General features: G+C 39.0%; 1 protein-coding gene across 7 annotated transcripts in view; it reads left to right on the forward strand.

Moving 5' to 3' along the window:
* The window catches only part of dab2ipb (DAB2 interacting protein b), a 143,135-nt gene that overhangs the window by 52,984 nt on the left and 71,666 nt on the right, over positions 1-18,485 (forward strand). Inside the window, exon 1 of one of the 7 annotated variants that reach the window (XM_036579918.1) lies at positions 9,372-10,095. The exons of 3 other annotated variants lie outside the window; for them this stretch is intronic. The gene's annotated coding sequence lies outside the window, so the exon portion shown is untranslated. Of the gene's footprint in view, positions 1-9,371; positions 10,096-10,581; positions 11,193-11,502; positions 11,671-11,760; positions 12,256-18,485 lie in introns of those variants that run through there. 3 more of the 7 variants (XM_036579920.1, XM_036579921.1, XM_036579924.1) reach the window with 3 other exon arrangements.

The following is an 18,485-nucleotide window of genomic DNA, read 5'->3' on the forward strand; positions in this document are numbered from 1 at the left end:
TAACATATCAGTGCTATATAACCCACCTATCCCACGCATTTTTACTATATTCTAGCCAATGTGGTGCATCAAAGAAGAGGCACTTAAAGCAATCTTTAGGCCTATGCGGTATCACTTTACCTCATCTGAGCTCTTTTATGATAGTTCAGTTTAATTCAGCGGCAATTCAAATTTAAACCAATCCGAAATCGGTTATTGAAATTTATTTAAAGGGCCCATACTGTGTAAAACTGAACACCTTTTTGAAACAAAAGTTTGAAATAAAACGTAAACACTGTTAAAGGTTCAGGACGTGCTGTTCAGTCCACACAGTCCAAATATGGAATCTAACCAACAAACACAACCTGTTTTGAATTCATTGTTATTGTGATGCCACAACAATCAAATCTTTTACATATACTTGCCTAGTTGGCCTACAGTGGTGAAGCCCCGCCCACTTACACTGGAGTTATAAGGAGTGTTTCAGCCCAGACTGCTTCTTAAATGAGGCGCAGCCAATCACAACAGAGCTCATTTACATATTTCAGTCTTAAAGGCACAGCTCGTTTCCTTCTAAGGGGTAAAAGTTTGATAGGTTGATGAATGTAATTCTTTTTAGTGCACAAAACACATTAACCCCTTAAAATCCCAGGCTTATTACATACTGAGGCTTATTATTCAGTAACTACAAGGACTTCAATGCAAACTGCTTGAGCTATTCTTAGACTATAGAAGTGTGTAACAGGGCTCTGGCCATGTAAGGGGTTAAATATTTAAGGGAAAAAATAAAATATAAGATAAATGAAGATATGTGCCCTTTAACTGGTGATGCCAAGCCCCACTTAGGGATGGACGATACAAACCCAAGTTCACATCATGATGTTCTACAATCTTCAGACAATATTGTGATATACCATTAATAATTAAATAATTTAAATAAATCAATGCTAACTATTATTGTTATTATTATTATTATTATTAGTAGTAGTAGTAGTAGTAGTAGTAGTATATTTAACTGTCACTAATACTCTCTTAGCTTCCTCATATTCCTGAGCTTTTTGTGTGGTGCTGCATCGTCCAACAACACTTGCATATCGTTTGTTGTTTAAAGGAGCATTGTGGCCTAAAACTAGCATCTCTCAGCCTCATCGGTTTGACTGAATTCATGATTCTGTATCTTTTTTGTGCCCATCAAAGTTCTCTCAGGACAATACCCAGTATGCACTGGGAATCCCCCCACAGCAAAACAGAAATGTGATATTCAGCTTCTTATCAGTAACATTATCTATCTGGCTTCCTTCTGAAATTGCCAGCTCATAGAAAAAGAAACATTTTAAACAGCCTGTCCTCCAGTATCCACCCCAAAGTGATGTTTTTCAATGTTCCTTTGGCCTTTGAGATACATCATCAGAAGAGGCGGGGTGGGAGTTCTTATAAATCGGAAAATATTGCTCTGGAGACAGTGGCACTACTACTGTGGTCTCCAACTCTGACCGAAAGCACTCAAACTGTCTGTTATCTTTAGAAGTTGCAGTTATCAGCAGCGAAAACAAAAGTGTGCTGTAATTTGATTTTGATTTTAATTGTTTCTCACTCTCCGCTCAAATTACAGGTTTTAAACCACATGTGTGTGTAGGTAGAAGAGGAGATATTGTATTATGATGTGAATTTGACAAAAAGTTATTATTGTATTTGCTTGTTTTGCTCTAGAAAAACTGTCCTTTACATTTTTGTCTTTGTCAATGTCTTTGTCAATTTGTTGACATTGAAATTAACATTGAAGTAATTATAATTAAATAGTATAGCAAAACAGTGACAACAAAGTACATTTTTATGTTACAGTGCCTACAATACTGTGCAGAAAAGAGACCATCCTTCATTTCTTTATTTTTCTAGTAAAAAAATCCACAGGTCCATCCTTTCACTGTGAGAAGACAACACTATGAGTCTGAAAGGATGTGTAGCTGTGATACTGACAAAAGAAAAGAGATAACGAGTCCACCCCAGAGTCCAGACCTCAACATCACTGAATGTGTTTGGATTACTTGGACCGTGAGACGCAGAAAACGCAACCAACTCCTAAGACTGAACTTTGGAGATGTGGAAAAAGATTCCTGCAGATTTCTTTGAAAAACTGAAAGCAAGTCTCCCAAAAAGAGTGAAATTATATTTAGTTGTTGAGTCTAAATATGTTTCTGCTTTTTTGGACACTGAAAAATGAATAACTTGTACTTGAAGGCTTCTCTGGAAATTAAATTAATGAAGTTGCTCTCTGACTTTTGCACAGCACTGCATGTTGGAATACAAGGCAACACATTTTACATCTTGCAGAGACGGATTGTGAGAAAGAGAGAGAGATGAAGTGAGTGTTCCTCAGGAAGTGCATTTTGATATCTTTGATAGCTTAACTGGTTTGAATATATCAAAGAAGCATAGAAAGAGGAGATGATGAAGAACACACGTATGTGTGCGTGTGTGTGTGTGTGTGTGTGTGTGTGCGTATATATGTGTGCCTTTTGATATGACCGCCTCATCTGAAATCTCTTAGCCTCTCCCTCTCTCTGTAATTGCCCTGCCATGGCCAATCTCTCTTTTGTCTATTGATTAGCTGAGAGCTACTAAAGCGAGTGGTTTCTTTGGGGGAGAAAAAACCAGGGGGGGCGGGGAGGGGTTGGGGGGGTGTTGGAGGGATGGAGCGCTGCAAGGGACTTCGTCTCTCCAGGAAAGGGTCGCCCTGCCCAGGCTCTGGACACCCTCCCCGGGGCTTGACCTTTGACTGGATAACTGGCGGATGAGTAGCCAGACAGTGGTTTAACCCAATAAACTACAGCCTTATAATTAATAAAACAGATATCACAGAAGGCCTCAATACGCAAATGAACACACAGATGTTCTGCAGGTGTTTTTACTTTAGGGACTGTTTTGTCGTATGACACCCTGCATGTATCTCTCGGCAAAAAGAAAAACAAAAAGCGTATTTGTTACCATTTCACGTAATAACGTTCTGTGATGGAGCTTTTAGAGGCTTCAGATGTCTGGTTCCTATCACCACCACCACTGTGAACAATTCTGACTAGTTTTTCTAGAGCTCAGAGCTTTTTTACATCAAAACACACATTTAAAATTGCATTGGTGGAATTCCCCTTTAATGAATCAAGATGGTCACATGATCCAATACCGTAAACTATTTTGGTGAAAACAATGTATACGCACAATAATAATGTTACATCAGGGGTTCACTGATATGTTTTAACACATTATAAGCCATATCAAGATTACAATATTAAGATTAAATGAGAGAAAAGAGAGGTGGGCTGAGTTTATGGGGGACAGACGGACGGACGGACAGACAGGAAAATGAGCTCATTAAAGAGGAACTCCCATTTAGAAAGCTCTGGCATGCTGTCAGATGGAATTCATGAAACGCGATAGCCTGCGCAAGACGCGGACAGACAAACAGCCTGGCAGACAGACAGACGGACAGCCAGAGAATGACAGGCAGGCAGACAGACCAAGATAGACCCAACTAGGCCTCCCGCTCTGTTTGCCAAGACAGAAACGTTACATTACCATATTTGTTATTGTTATGGATTGTGATAAATATGGCAGGTTCTTATCAACTCGTTTGGAAATAGTTACTCTGGTCCTCAGAGGCAAGAGTGGATGCAGGCTGCAGAGATAAACAAGGGAGAGAGGGTGGGAGTGGAGGGGCTAATGGAAGAGGGAATGGACACAATGTCTGGTTCCTTTGCTTGTAAGTTGCCCAAAGTGGAGAAATAAACGGAAAGATTTTTTTTTTTGCTCACGTTTTTTGACATTTGGTTCTATATCATTTGAAAACCAAAACCAGAACGGGGTCTGTTTTTGTCTGGTCAGAGACCAGCAACCATTACAGGGCCTAAAACAACAGTTCAATATGTTATTTGTGGTGCTATGCAGGATTCTGTATTGTAGCATTATATCGCTCAGCCTCGATTTGACAGAATTCACTATTTATACTGTTTTCATATTTGCATTCATCGCTGTTTTGTCACAACTTTGTCTAACATGTATTACACATCATACAGACACTGGAAATCCCTGTGGTGTCAGCCAATCCTGACTAGCCCAGCCATTGATCTATATGCTAATTGATAAAACAATGTGTAACTCTTATCTGGTCAAACAAAATTGTAAAGAAACCAGCAATTCTATCATCATTCAGCACAAAATAGATACCAGATACTAAGAAAGAACCGAGGTGAGGTACGCTGAAAGGCAGATAGCCACGTCGGTGGTTTTAGCTCGTGGTTTCCTACCCGTGCTGCACAGCATGTTCTTCCGAAGCTCCTCCAGAGCTAATGTTACTGTTATTACTGGTACTGTAGCAGTGCTGTGTTTTACTTTAGACTTGACATCTTTCAGTGATGAACAAGTTTACAATGACAGTAGCTAGAAACAACTTTGATTTCATTAAAGAGCCATTAATAGAATTTCTTGCCATTTAAAAGCATGTATTTGAATGAAAGGGCTGCAGTCGCTGATATTTTAGTAAGGTATTGAATTTGCTAGCTTTTATATACGTATGTATATACTACATACCAGGGGTGTCCAATCTTATTGAAAAAGGGCTGGTGTGGCTGCAGGTTTTCATTCCAACAAAACAGGACTGCACACGATCAGCTATTTGAAGGCTGAGCAACTGATTAAACAAGTGGAATTAGGTGTGATCCAGCTTGTTTGGAAGGAAATCTTGCAGCCACACCGGCCCTTTGTGGATAAGACTGGACACCTGCTATATACTCTTATATTTATATACGTCCAATATTTTTTATACACGTCCTGCGGCCATGTTGACATTCGTCAGCATAATGTGTATGAGCAGTCAAAGCCGACTAAGGCTTCCAAATCAACATATCAATGATGATATGAAGATCCATATCAAATCAATAAATTATTGTTGAGTCCTGTTTATGCATTATTTCCTGTAATAGCACATCCAGACCTCTATATATCTATAAACAAATCATCTATAATGATGAAAATATCCAGACATATATAATTACCTTGTAAACGCTGCATCAGTCTGTACACTGCAGGAGCTAAAAGCATACAAATTGCTAGAATCTAATTATTTTATCTGTGAAAGAGTCAGCAATATTCTTTCTTGTGTACCATCAATTATATCACCAAACATTGCCATGATGGCAAACGTGAATGATCAGTGTCAGCTTAAGTTACATGAGCCCTACCAATGTTCTGCAGTTCTCTCAGCTGTATTCACTGTCTAGTTAAAGGATAAGAGATCAGATTAATAAGTCAGTCATCAGTCAATGTCAGTCAATCATGAACAACTTGTAAATGATCAAACGCAAAACTACAGAATTCATCCTTCATCTAACTGTCTGCGTTACTTGTGACAAAATGATGACAGCAAACTGTGGTAAAGAGAGGTGGCTGAAAGTGTGTCCTGTTTATTCTTGCTATCCAGAGGTTTCTCCTTCGCTGGCTCAGCTCTTCAGCCTCTTTTCCCTCGTGACATCAGACAGCCAGGACCCTGTAAACACTTCTACGATTTTGTTGCTGTTGTTACTACAGCCATGAAGCACGCAACTATACATGGCTATCCTTTTTTCTGCCAGGTTGCTTTGTTAACTAACAGCTTACAAACAGTGGCTTTATGAGTGACGCTGTCGCCTTAAATGTATGTCAACTATATGGTGGAAGCAACAAGTGTGACGTCAATCTAATATTATCTATAATTTCTCAGCACTTTTTCCACCCCTGGTGACTAACAAGTTGACACACTGCCTTCATGTAGGGCCTCGCACTGCTGCTAGCTGTGGCAGCGTCACAGGAGGCAGTGGAGAAATGCCCTCGGTGGAAAATTCCCTCAGTTTTCTTTCAATAATCGAAATGCTTTCGGCTTGTGTGTCTGCGTGGGCATATGTGCAGGCACACGTGTGTGCGCTCGTGTGCGCTTTATCTTTCTCTCTCTCTCTCTATGGACGGCTGTGGGGTAAGCCGCTTTTCCGGGTGGACGGATCGAGGGATGGGTGGGTGAGGGAGGGGGAGGGATAGAGGGATCAGGGATGAATAGATGGATGGATGGCATGGTTAATGGACTGGCCTGAGTAGAGGCGCTGCGGTTATATAATACCTAAATCGCACGAGAGAGACAGAGAGAAGTCAAGAGAAAGAAAACAGACTCCTATTCTCTCCTGCTTCAGCATCACACATTCCCCCATGGAGAACGTATATTTGTCTTATTCACATTTTCCTCCAGATGTAACGTGCGGCCACATCATCTACAGAACAGCTGCACTTCAGTGCCTTGCTCTGACTCACAGCAGATATGTTGCTTTCACAGCCACTCAACATTTGCAGTCTTATCACTGAGGGCAGTTACTCATTTATTCTAATCTAAGGATTGACCTCTACAAAAAGAGTCATATCTTATATTCTCCTTATTTTTTTTCCTCCTGAGGTCTGGAAGTATGTGTGGTAATAACAGTCACAATGTGTTTTTAAACAGGGTGTTTTGTTAGCGTGCCTTTAAAACTCATATATGTAACTGATCTCTGTTCTGATTGGCTGTCCTCATTTGAAAGGCAGTCCGGACTGAAATGCTCTAGATAACTTCAATGAAAATGGGCGTGGCTAAAATGTGGATACATTAACTGTAAAGGCAGTAATGTGAGATAACACAACAGCCAAGATTCATAAAGTACAAAAGCCACCCCTGGCATCCTGGCCACCCCTTTAAAACCATGCATCTGTAGTTAAATGGCAATTTTTTTTCAAAATTTCAATATAATTACACGGTTAAGATGTAAACAAAGTCACTCAGAGTGGTTTGATGTGAAATGCTCCAGTGTTGTTCACAGTGGTGTTGGTAGGAACCAGACGCCAATAAAGTTTTTACATGAAATGGTGATGAATACATCGCCTGATGCCTGAGATGATAAGGTTTTGGCCTAAAATATATTTTTAACAATCTATTCATTTCAGACAGGTATATGCAAGGCACTGTAAAGCTAAATAGTACCCATAGAAAATCACTGGTAGTTTTGGATGGTAAAGGGCTATATTTGTGTTGTAGACATCTGTATGGTTCTTTTCACCACTGCTGTAAAGACATCTAAGTCAGAAAGTTTCAGTAAAATGTACGATTTCAAACAGAACATGAAACGACTGAATTATACAGAAGTTCAAAAAATCAGGGGCATTGAAAATTAGTGCTGTTCAGCCAAGCGTCAGAAAGTGTGAGTGACAAACGATTAATTTTCAGGGTTTATATTTATTCCACATGTACTCAGAGCCACACTAAAATTAGACCTCATCATATCTCACTTTGCCATGTCCAAATCCATATCCAATCACAGTTGCAATATGTAAGAACTTTATCACACTTCACGTTTTTGTCCATGTTGTGAAGCTCTACTGCTGGAAAGATAAACATACACGTCCACTTTTTTTTTAATCTCTAACCATGCGGCACTGTTTAAGTTGCTGTGGCCAGCGTTTAATACCATAACAAGACGAAGAGTTGAAGTAGAAGTGGATGAGAAGTGGACAAAATGGAGAAACATTGAGATTGTAGATGGGCTGCTGTTGAGTGTATGGATATAGCTGATCTCTGTTTACCTGTCCTTCTTTCTTTCTCCTGTTCCTTCTCTCCCATATTTTGGGTCTTGGATGGAGGCATGAGGCAACTTGCCTGGAATGTAGGACTTCCATGGGCGTGCAAGTGTGTGTTATTACACCCAGGACGAGTATCACTATGCGTCGCCATGGGCTTCATCTGCCGAGATGGGGAGCGATACTTGTTCAAAGTCACTTTCCCTCACGTCTTGCTGGTATGCGTTTAGATGCATTCACTGAGCAAATAACAAACCCTGGGGAGGAATCAGAATCACACATGGCAATCAAGGCAAAATAAACATATAAACTTGTGTGAGTTTGAGAACCTTGATACCTTTGATGCCTTTTTTCTGTGCTATGTGTGCAGGTACACAGCGCAAGGAAATAAATGTATAGAGAAAATGTTATATTTTTGATGCTGTTTGTGGTTGTATTTCTGGATTTCTAGTAAAAAGTAGTCATTTTTTTGTTAACTCACTCTCACTTGTAGCTCACTCGTGCACAGAAACTGTGTCGAAAGTGGAGATTCAAAACTTTCAATTTTGTTTGTAAGTATAAAAGTAAACAATTTTATGAGTTGCATTTGATAAAAAGCTTGCTGTGGTCTTTTTTTGCATAAAGAAAAAATTACATCCTTTACGTTTTTAACTTCAAATTTAATGTCTTATGTAACAATGCAATTCATCATGTATGTAATTGTCTAATTACATTTAAAAATATAATTTTAATAAAAAAATTTATAATTATAATTTTTTAAGTTAATTCAGCTCTTGTAAATATAGTTAAATTCTTACTATGGATTAGCAAGTGTGATCAGTAATGGCAAGTTTTATGGCTGGGTGTTGCATGTTTGTGTGAGTGTGTATGAAACTCGCACAGTGCCAAGCCCAGAAGTTTCTTATTGGTTAGCCTTTAACTAGCTGCAGAGTAAATACAAAGGACTCAACTGTGTGCTTATGATAAGGTTGTGTGTGTGGGTGTGTGTGGTATTGGTCTGGCCCAAAACCACTGACCTATAGTTGATCACTGTGGACAGTTTCCAACCTGATCAATCACTGTACTGGATCATTGACAAAATGATCTGATCTAGATCGACGCGTCTGACATACAGCTTCTTTATTTTATATGACCACCCTGGCCTTGTTATTATATCATCGCTGTCTGAAAAAAAAATGTATCTTCTTTATTCTATTTTTATTTTTTCTGCATCATTTGAGCCCAGCAGCTGTCCTTTACATTGCGTCAGCATTTCACTATGAATGGACCAATAGAAACTCACTACATTTACTTACATTGAGAGTAAAGAGTGTTTTTGCCTTCTTCTGGAAAGCTACCATTGTGGAGAGCAACAATATGTTCTTTTGCCCTGATATAACTGAGAAACTGCTCATGTGCTGAGAGACTACTCACAAGATGGTTCCACAAGTGATTTCATCTTCAATTTTTTAAAATAAATTCTACTTACTTTTCTAATAATTAAATTATAATCATGATTATAATCATAATTAAATTACTGCGATAGAAACAAAATAATTTGGAGTGGTTTGGTGTGAAGTGCTCTAATCTAGAGAAATATATCCAGTCAGAATTGTTCACAACAGTGAATAAGAAGCTGGCATGTTAAGCGTTTAGTATCTCAAAAAAGCTACCTCGTATACCAGTATAAAAGAAAAGTATAAAGAAAATCCAAGTGATAAGTTTCTCCACAATGTACAATTTCACATCAAAATACTCTTAATGACTTTGTTTGTATCTTACTGATGAAATTATGCAGAACTTTGGAAAATCAGTGGAATTCCCCTGTATGTGCTGAGGTGTTTTATAGCATTGCCCTTTTACACTGATGTGCAGCTGTTGGTCAACAGATATGAAGTGTGTTTTGCTGGTTTGGCCCCAGATCAGTGAGTGGTTAGCCACTCGATATGAAGTGCTCTACTAGTTTACGCCCAATTATGATGTAGGAGAGGCCTGTGTGAGTATGTGTGTGTGTGTTGGCCTCTGGTCACTTGTAAAGCATTGGCTTGTCAGTGTATGCATCCAGACAGCACTGTAATGGCCAGCTCTGACATTTTTTCCCCTCATGTCACTTTTTTTTTCTCAGCATGTCTCCGGTATGACGTCATATCCTCTCTTTCTGTGAAAATAAGCAAGGGGATACATCTGGCAGTGGTTTAGTCCAAAAAGTGAACCAAAGATTGTCCCATTTCTTTCTTTGGCTGTGTTCTTTCTACCTACTTTTACAAGCCTCAACATGTAATGTGATCAGATAAAGCATAGTACTATCTTATGTAACCAAGCACAGTCAAAAGCCAAATGCAATAACGACCGCTACGTCCAAGTATGTGTGTCCATTATGGGGCCGCCGGGTTGTTCAAACGAGAACAGTGAGTCGATGCAGCTGAATTTTTTCCTCGTCTGATCTACGGTGGCTGGTGGCTATAATTTGGCTTCTTGTGGCATCACCAGATTTGAAGATTTGTATATGTTCACTAGGTGAGTCTTTTTCATATGGAAGCCCACGTTGTTGTTTTTTTTCCTCCTGTCAAAATGTTGACTTCATATCTCGAAGTAATGGCGTACTATGTTGAAGCAGAGCTGGGCAATATGACAATATTTATCATTATCGTGATAAATTACATCACAATATGTCACAATATGCTTTTCTGGGCATATTGTTGATATTGTCAGTACTGAAAAACACTTCCCAACCGCATGTTTGATTAAACAGAGCACGATTTGTCCTGTTTAATTGCTTTTAGCGCAGAACAGTGTGTGAAATGTTGAATCCAAGTTACTGAATTCATAGTTTTTGATTGTATTTTTAAAATGTGACACTACTTTGTCTGTTCTAACTTATCAAATGTCAGAAAAAATAAATATTGTGACACATCGTGTATAGAAAAAAAACTATATTGTGATATTCCATTTTACCATATCGCCCGCCTCAATATTAATGTAGTAATTTATTTTCTTGAAAATTTGACTTATCTTTTCCTTTCTTGACATGTGTAAGTCAAAATTTCAGCATAGTAAGTCATTATTTCAGTCCAATCTTCAAGAGATCCAAATTTTGGAGAAAATCAGTCACTATTTATAGAAAATGAGGCATTCTTTCGAGATACTAGTTGAAAAAAAAAGAGAAAATAAGTCATTTTTGACACAGTAAGCCATTGTTTCGAGATATTAAGTCAAATTTTTGACATGCTGCTGCTGCCAGAAACAGAGCAGGAGAAAAAATCGGGCGATTTTTTTCTATCTGGCGAGAATGTGCTTCTATATTTTCTATATTTGTAGGAATACAACACCTTGTAAAACGACTAAAACATTCAGACGTCGAAATGAGCCAGAAAAGCTGATTTAGTAAATGGCCTGTGTGAGGAGGAGGTGGGTGTGCGCGTGTGTTCCCGTGCAGTCCCGGGGGAAGTTCCTCATCCTCGCGGCGCGGCACAGCGGCGAGATTCCGCGCAGAAAGCGCCCAGAATGAGCCGGTGTTTGGCTCCAAAGTGAAGGAATCCTCCTCCGCTGGGACCGCCATGGCTTCAGCACCGAGTTTGGCTTTAACAGGCGACGTTTCGGCGCTTCGGTAACGTGTAAGTGTCGTGTGTCTGTCGGTCGGTGTTTGTATAGCGGCGGTTGTTATAACGTTACGGGCTGTTTTAAAGACGCGGGCGCTTCTCTCACACAGCTCGGTTCGGCCGTCATTCATCATACGTGTTTGCCTCTGTTATGATACTGTTACTTATCATGGTCGTCTTACATCAAGCCGGCTTGGTATAACGTTCATTTAGCTCTCTAACGTAGCACTCAGCTAGGCTACCGGTCCCCGCTTGCCTCAGAGAACAGGACTCAGACCTGTCCCAACTCGCTATTCAGAGAAAAGGACATAGTTTTTCTAGAAAAACGAGCGCGTTTGACGTTCCCACAGCGGAACAGTGAGCCGTGAGTGTCTCTGTCTCAGTATCAGTGTCGACCGCTGGCATTTTCATTTTGGAAAGATAAGCGAAATGCATCACCCTCCGGGACAAACTGTGAGATTTCTGAACCACAGCATGGTTGAAAGAACAAGAGGTGAGTGTTGGTGTGTTGTAGTTGCTGCTCTTTGCTCTAAAGCCAAGGGCTGAACTTCGCTTCTTTCCTATTCGCCACCTTCTTATCCGTGCTTTCCGTTCCACCTTAAATGGACCGGCAGTTACACTCTGGCGCCTGTCCAGCCTGTTCAGGGAGCAGAATGGAACTGCTGCACCTTTTAAGGTGGAACGGAAAACTCCATTAAGAAGCTAACTTAAGCTTCGGAACCAGGAGGCAGCTGTGTTTGTTTTCCCGGTCTTTTCTCTCTCTCTTTCCCTCCCGAATGAACTCGGATGCGGCTCTCAGTTGGAGGTGGTTAGCTAGTCTGTTGTACTCCATTTATTTAGCAGCACGGAAAATATATTTGTCAGCTGAGCTGTTTCCATACGTAGAGCTTCACATGTTGTGGGTTCATCTTAGTTAGCTTTACTTTGTAACCGCAGAGCGCGTTGCGGAGGAAATGACAACGTTCAGCGTTAAATAGCCTTCAGCTCAGGCTAGTTGCTAGCCTAACATTACAGTTTCTGCTCTTTCACACAGCACAAACAGAGCCAGACCCGCCTGGTTAGACCGCTCACTTTTCAGGTATTGGTGTTTTTTATGTCAGCTTAAGCTCAAAAATGCCACACAATATTGATGCGAATCTGTGTCTGCCTTTACCCGTTTCTCTGTCGGTCACCTCTTTTTCTCTTTGTTTACATGGCTTATTTGGTGACCTCTTGCTTCATCCCTGTGTTTCCTCTCTGACCTTGTTGTGTAAGGTCACTGCATTTATTTTGGCTGATTTGTGTCCTGCTGGGTAACACAGCGCTATTGGTGCCAACAGCAAGGTCTTAATAAACAATAATGTATAATAATAAGGATTATTAATATACTGCCTTTATACCGTTCACTTTTGATAGTTTCAAAAACCAACAGCTGGTTCTATGTACAGAGAGGGTTGGGCAAAACACTTTGAAAAAGTAGTGAAGGATGAAGATGGATGTATTCAGTATTACTTTACAATGCATAAAACGTAATATATTCAGAATACATATTTAGAATATAGTTGATAAGGTGCATGAGAAAAACTGCTGTTGTAATTTTTATTTAATGCACTCTGTTACTGGTTTAATCCTCTCTGTTACTGCTGGGAGTTTTCTCAACATTAATTTAGTTCAGTAACACTGAGACTAATAACTGATCACATTGGTTTATCAGTCTACTCAGGCTTTAGCAGACCTCAGTAACACTGAGACTAATAACTGATCACATTGGTTTATCAGTCTACTCAGGCTTTAGCAGAGCTCAGTAACACTGAGACTAATAATTGTCTCATATTGGTTTATCAGTCTACTCAGGCTTTAGCAGAGCTCAGTAACACTGAGATTAATAACTGATCACATTGATTTATCAGTCTACTCAGGCTTTGGCAGAAACTTAAGTGTTTGTAAAGAAGCTATTTAGGTATTCTAAAAGTGTTCTCCTAAAAATGTCAAATGTAACTATGTTATAACTATGTTATACTGCCTTTATAAAATGTAATTCAGACTAAATAGACACACACAAACTTTCTGTTTTCTGAAAACATATTCCCAGTACTTATATTCTGATACCTCCCAACCCTGTGTACACAGAGAGCGAAACATAATGGGATGCTGTTTTTGTGTGTTTTGTGAACTATTCATATTTTATGAAATGAGCTCATTCTTCAAGTGGAGTTGGCCTGAGCTGTGGCAAGTAGGAATTATGGGTTAAAGGGAGCATATCCCTTTAACCCATATGTTTTTCTTGTATTTATTTTAATCTCTAACGTCTGCTTATGATGTTTGTGTGGGTTTAAAGAACCATAAAATAATTTTGACCATTTTCCAACTCTCCCTTAGAATAGTTATATATATATATATATATATATATATATATATATATATATATATATATATGTATATATATGTGTATATATATATATATATATATATATATATATGATACTGGTTTTGATTGGCTGCCCTGTTTTGTGCCGCATTCAAAAAGCAAATTGGTGAAACACTTTCTGAGGCATTCAGTGGGAGTGGGTGGGGCTGAACTCCTGTAGGCTATGGTGAATGCATGTAATGCGGTGCTTTTCATGACATCACAAAAACAATGATTTCAAAACAGCTGTTTTGGCAGCTTAGGTTCCATATATTGTCCATGTGGACGGGGAGTGAATGGTACATTTTGATACTTTCACAATGTTTACACACTGAATCTAACTGTTTTATTTTAAAAAGCGAGGAAAATGAGGTTTTCTGTGATATAGGCCCTTTAAGGCCTTGCTTTGGCTTTCCCCAGAGAAGAACCCTTCCAGATGTACTGTAGGAAAAAGGACCAAAAGATGACTCATCTGTATTATTTTTTTTATTTGTCTTCCACATGGTGTGGTTTTTTTTAAGCCCTACCAGCTTTGTGAAGCTAATGGAGTTTTGGCTGAGCCAGGGTCAGAGAGGAGTCAGTGAGTTTTGTGGTCGTTTTTGAAGATTCTTGTTGAGCGTTCTCTTTTTCTTTCTTCTCTTACTGACTCTCCCACTTAAAGGGCTGCCTGTTCCTGTCAGTGAGCTCTAGCTATCAACCTTTCTTCATGAAGCACCTTTTCGTCATTTGAAAGAGGTACATTTTGGGCTCTGCCTCCTTTGACACATTCAGTTTTTCCCATTTCTTTGACAGACTGGTGCAATTTGGGCAACCATTGATTTGCCCTCTTTTACCATGCCTTAGAAACTGAACTATTAAAGTGCTGCTTTTAAAGCGTCTCTCCTGCTGCATGGATATTATAGTATGGGCTGTGCATTCAGGTCTGACGTATGAGAATTACTGAGGCCTGTGCAGACTTCTCTTCAAAGTATGACCCTTTTCATTTTGCACTTGTACCCCTATAGTGTGTGAGAGTGTCATTTCAGCTGTTAGGGGCCGTGGTCTTCTTTTGGGGCTATAATAGTACCTGTCGGCTAGTTGCCATGGAAACGCTCACCTTTTTCGTAGTTATGGTCTGTTCAAGGGTAGAGGCAAACCCAGAGCAATGAAGGAGCCTTGAAGGTTGTTGTGTGTCTCTCTGATCTGGTCGTTTCCAAGCGAATACATGCCAGTGTGATGATGACAGCATAATCTCGTCACTGACCGCAGGCTAACACACACATACACACACACATACATAACACACACACACACACACACACACATAGTATCAGCTGTCTGTCATTTCCATAATGTGACATCAGTGTTCTTTCTGTCCTAACATAACCTACATATGTCGAGCTAATAGCACTTTCAAGTCCACCAGACTGAAAACATGAGTGTGTGTGTGTGTGTGTGTGTGTGTGTGTGTGTGTGTGTGCGCGTGTGTGTTTATCTCTCAGGACATTAGACATCAGACCATCTCACCCTTTTATCTGTGCCTGTATATGCTGGTGACCTTCATTTTGCCTTTGATACCATGTTTTTTTTTCTATGTAGCGACGAGACTGTCTTTTGAAAAGGTGGAATAGATGCATGGTGTGTGTGTGTGTGTGTTTTGTGTGTTTTGAAGGGCTGTGGGGGCTTTCTGTTCCTTTTCTTCTAGTCTTTTTATTACATTCACTCATTTCACACACAGAGTGAATGGCTTTAGTTGGACTGAGTGTTAATTAGGGCTGGCCTGAATAATGCTCGCGTATTTGCTTGTTATGTAGGTGTTCTTTAGTGAATTTATTATTAGGAAGGTTCATCTTTTGTCCTTTAGACTCAGACAGAACTCTAAAACACTCTTGTAGATTCTTGACTATTTTCAATTCAGTCCTGCAAAGCTTAGAGACAAGGAAAAACAATAGAATTGCATTTCCATATCACATGGTTGCATTTCCATTGTATTTAGATCTCTACCTGAATAAACTGTTCTAGATATTAGTGGTGACTTTGGATCTGAACAAGAGGTCAAAGTTACGCTGCCATATAAACCAAGTTTTATTGCATGTTTTGATGTTTCTGTAGAAACATGTAATGCTCAAAATCTGCATTCAGTCAAGCCTCATACATATTGTGTCTGCTCAGTCTTCTGAATTTGCAGTTGTGCTAACATACAATAGGGTCCAAGACTCTGAGACCACTAGTGAAAATGCTTCTATTTTGCTTTCTTTTCTAATTTAGTGCAAAGGTTTTATTACAAATTATATTGTCTGCAACAGAAGACTCTACTTTTACTCAGTGAATTTCAGAAATTCGTAGTATTTAGTATGTCCGTCTTTTGCTACAGTGACAGCGTGCACTCAAGCTGGTTTCGACTCCTTAAGTTTTACAAAAGCCTCTGATGAGTAGATCAAATCCACCTGAGAGCTGTCTGAAAATGAGCTTCAGTGAAAGGAACAAGACTGAAGAAAATCTGACCTTTTGTACAAAGGCCTCAACATGGTCAGTGTGACAATAGTGACCTAGAAATAGAGCAGAATCTTGAGTATTTCTTCTTCATTTTACTAGTTATAACATTTCTTTTGTTGACTTTCTGTTGTTTCAAATGAACTTGTGGACCCCAATGTATGTGTTAACATTAGTGTTTCTCGTAGGCTTATCACAGCTTTCATAGCACTGGGTTGGCATTAATGTGAAAACAATAACAGAATAAGGTGAGACTTTGGTCACCCTCTGTGCCTCTCTTCTTTATTGTTCAGGTCACTAGCGCCCCCAGAGGTCAACATGGTAGCCCGTCAGTGAAATTTCTGACACCCAATCAGGTTACTCAATTTAAAAAGTACATTTAAAGGGTTTATGTTCTGCACCTTCCACTTGCTGCTTCTACTTATAAAGTGAGTGATTTAATGTACCAAAAATATCATAATTAATTTTCCATGACCATCTCAAACCTTTCCTTATCTTCTATTAAATAACTAGGCTGTTTCTGATTTCTGCCCTGTATTATGGCTCATTCAGAAAGTAATCCAGACTAAAACTATATAACAGTCTGTTTGGGCTGAAATCCTCAGGGACGTCAGACAAAATAATTTGCAGATAATCTTTGTCAATGATACATCAATTTTATTTGTTCATAGTTGTGACATCATGTGGTTTTACGTACCAGAAACGGTCACAATTCATTTTTATATGACTATTTTCCAAGCTCTTTTGATCCCTTATAATTAAACAGGATGTTTTTGTTAAGAATAATATATGTAAATGACCTCTGTTCTGATTGGCTGCCCTGTGTATGCCTCGTTTAACCAGCAGTTCGAGCTGAAACACTCCTTATAACTTCACTGTGAATGGGCAGAGATAAACAGCTATAGGCTGAACAGGCGGATATATGTAAATGGGTTGGTTTTCATGACCTCACAGAAACAATGAATTCAAAACAGTATGTTTTTTGCAGCTTCGTTTATATATGGATTATATGGACTGAGAAGTAAATGGTATGTTTTTTAGCAGTGTTTATATACTATATCAAACTATTTTCAAAAATATTGGGAAAATTTAAGTTATTCACAGTATGAACCCTTTAAAACTCGAATAATGTTAGGACTTTTTCATTTTAAAAAGTGATGCACCCTGACAAAACATTTCTTTAGCAAAAGTGAGCAAACCCTATATGCAATTGTTTTGATAGTTGAAGCTGAGATCTATTCTTGAAATCAATCCTAAACAGCAAATGTGTTGAACTGTATGTTTGTGAGTTTTGAAGGTGCTACTTGAGTAGAAAAATCAGAACAGCTTTTATTTTCTTAATGGCTTTGGAGAAAAGATGGTTCTGTTTGTGAATCTGCTACTTAGATGACTATGTAGTCTTGTTTTTCAGAAGCTGTTCCTTAAAAAGCTGTTATTTTGCTATTGTTGTTTAGGTTATTTGCTTTGTTATGGATTGTGTTGGTGATATTTATAGCTTGTTTATGGGCTTGCTTTCTCTATAATGAGCTGTTATCAGGCAGAGTGGTCTGCCATCAGGGACAGACCACTTCCTAGAATGGCCAAACGACCGATTTAGTTCTCAGATACTGACTTAGGTAGAACAGACATACACACACAATGGTACTATAACAGGAAGTCTATCAGGCATGATAGGGGTGCAAACTCTTTCACTCTCATGCTGGAAAGACAGCACATCAGGCTTCTTTATTTATAGTGATGTCTTTTTTAGAGCACAAAACATCTTCAGTTTCTCTGTCTTTTGTCCTTCTGTTTCTTCCTTCCTTTGTCTTATGTGTATATTATGTGTATTTCCACTTGTCTGATTTGGCTCATGCTTATTTGAGCTGCACAAGATGGAAATAAAATGTAATGTTCTGTAAAGCTGTTCAATTTCACAATAACAATACGAGAAGTGCTACATTATTATTGAAGTGGTTATAGTGTGGTGCTAATTGGATGTGCAGCAGATTTAGCTAACCTCTCTTTTAAGCAAATAGCAAAAAATACAAAATTACAAAAGCGCCATTTATTAATGTGCAGAATTTCATTAATGAAACACTAATAGCTACATACATCTGAATTTATAGCACATTTGTTGATCATAGTAAGCATTCCCTGAATAGCTTTTTCTATAAAATCTACCAAAACAAACAATTATATGGATGCATTTATTTTCTATAGGCCTACAAACACAAAGAAATATGTTTAATTCCTTTAAAAGCTCCTTTTTGGTGATGCAGATTTGTTGTGACAGTGGCTGTTAATGCTTAACACATTTAACACACAGCTCTGGATTTTAAGCACTTTACAGACTAGTAGGTTAGGATAGTGTGGTTTCTGGGCGCGTGTGTAGGTATGTATTTTGTAGCTGGCCATTCTCCTGAATGGACAAGTTACTCAGTCTGTACGCAGTCCAGTGCAGAGAGTTT

Source organism: Colossoma macropomum, unplaced genomic scaffold (assembly GCF_904425465.1).
Source record: "Colossoma macropomum unplaced genomic scaffold, Colossoma_macropomum, whole genome shotgun sequence".
NCBI classification, from domain to species: Eukaryota; Metazoa; Chordata; class Actinopteri; order Characiformes; family Serrasalmidae; genus Colossoma; species Colossoma macropomum.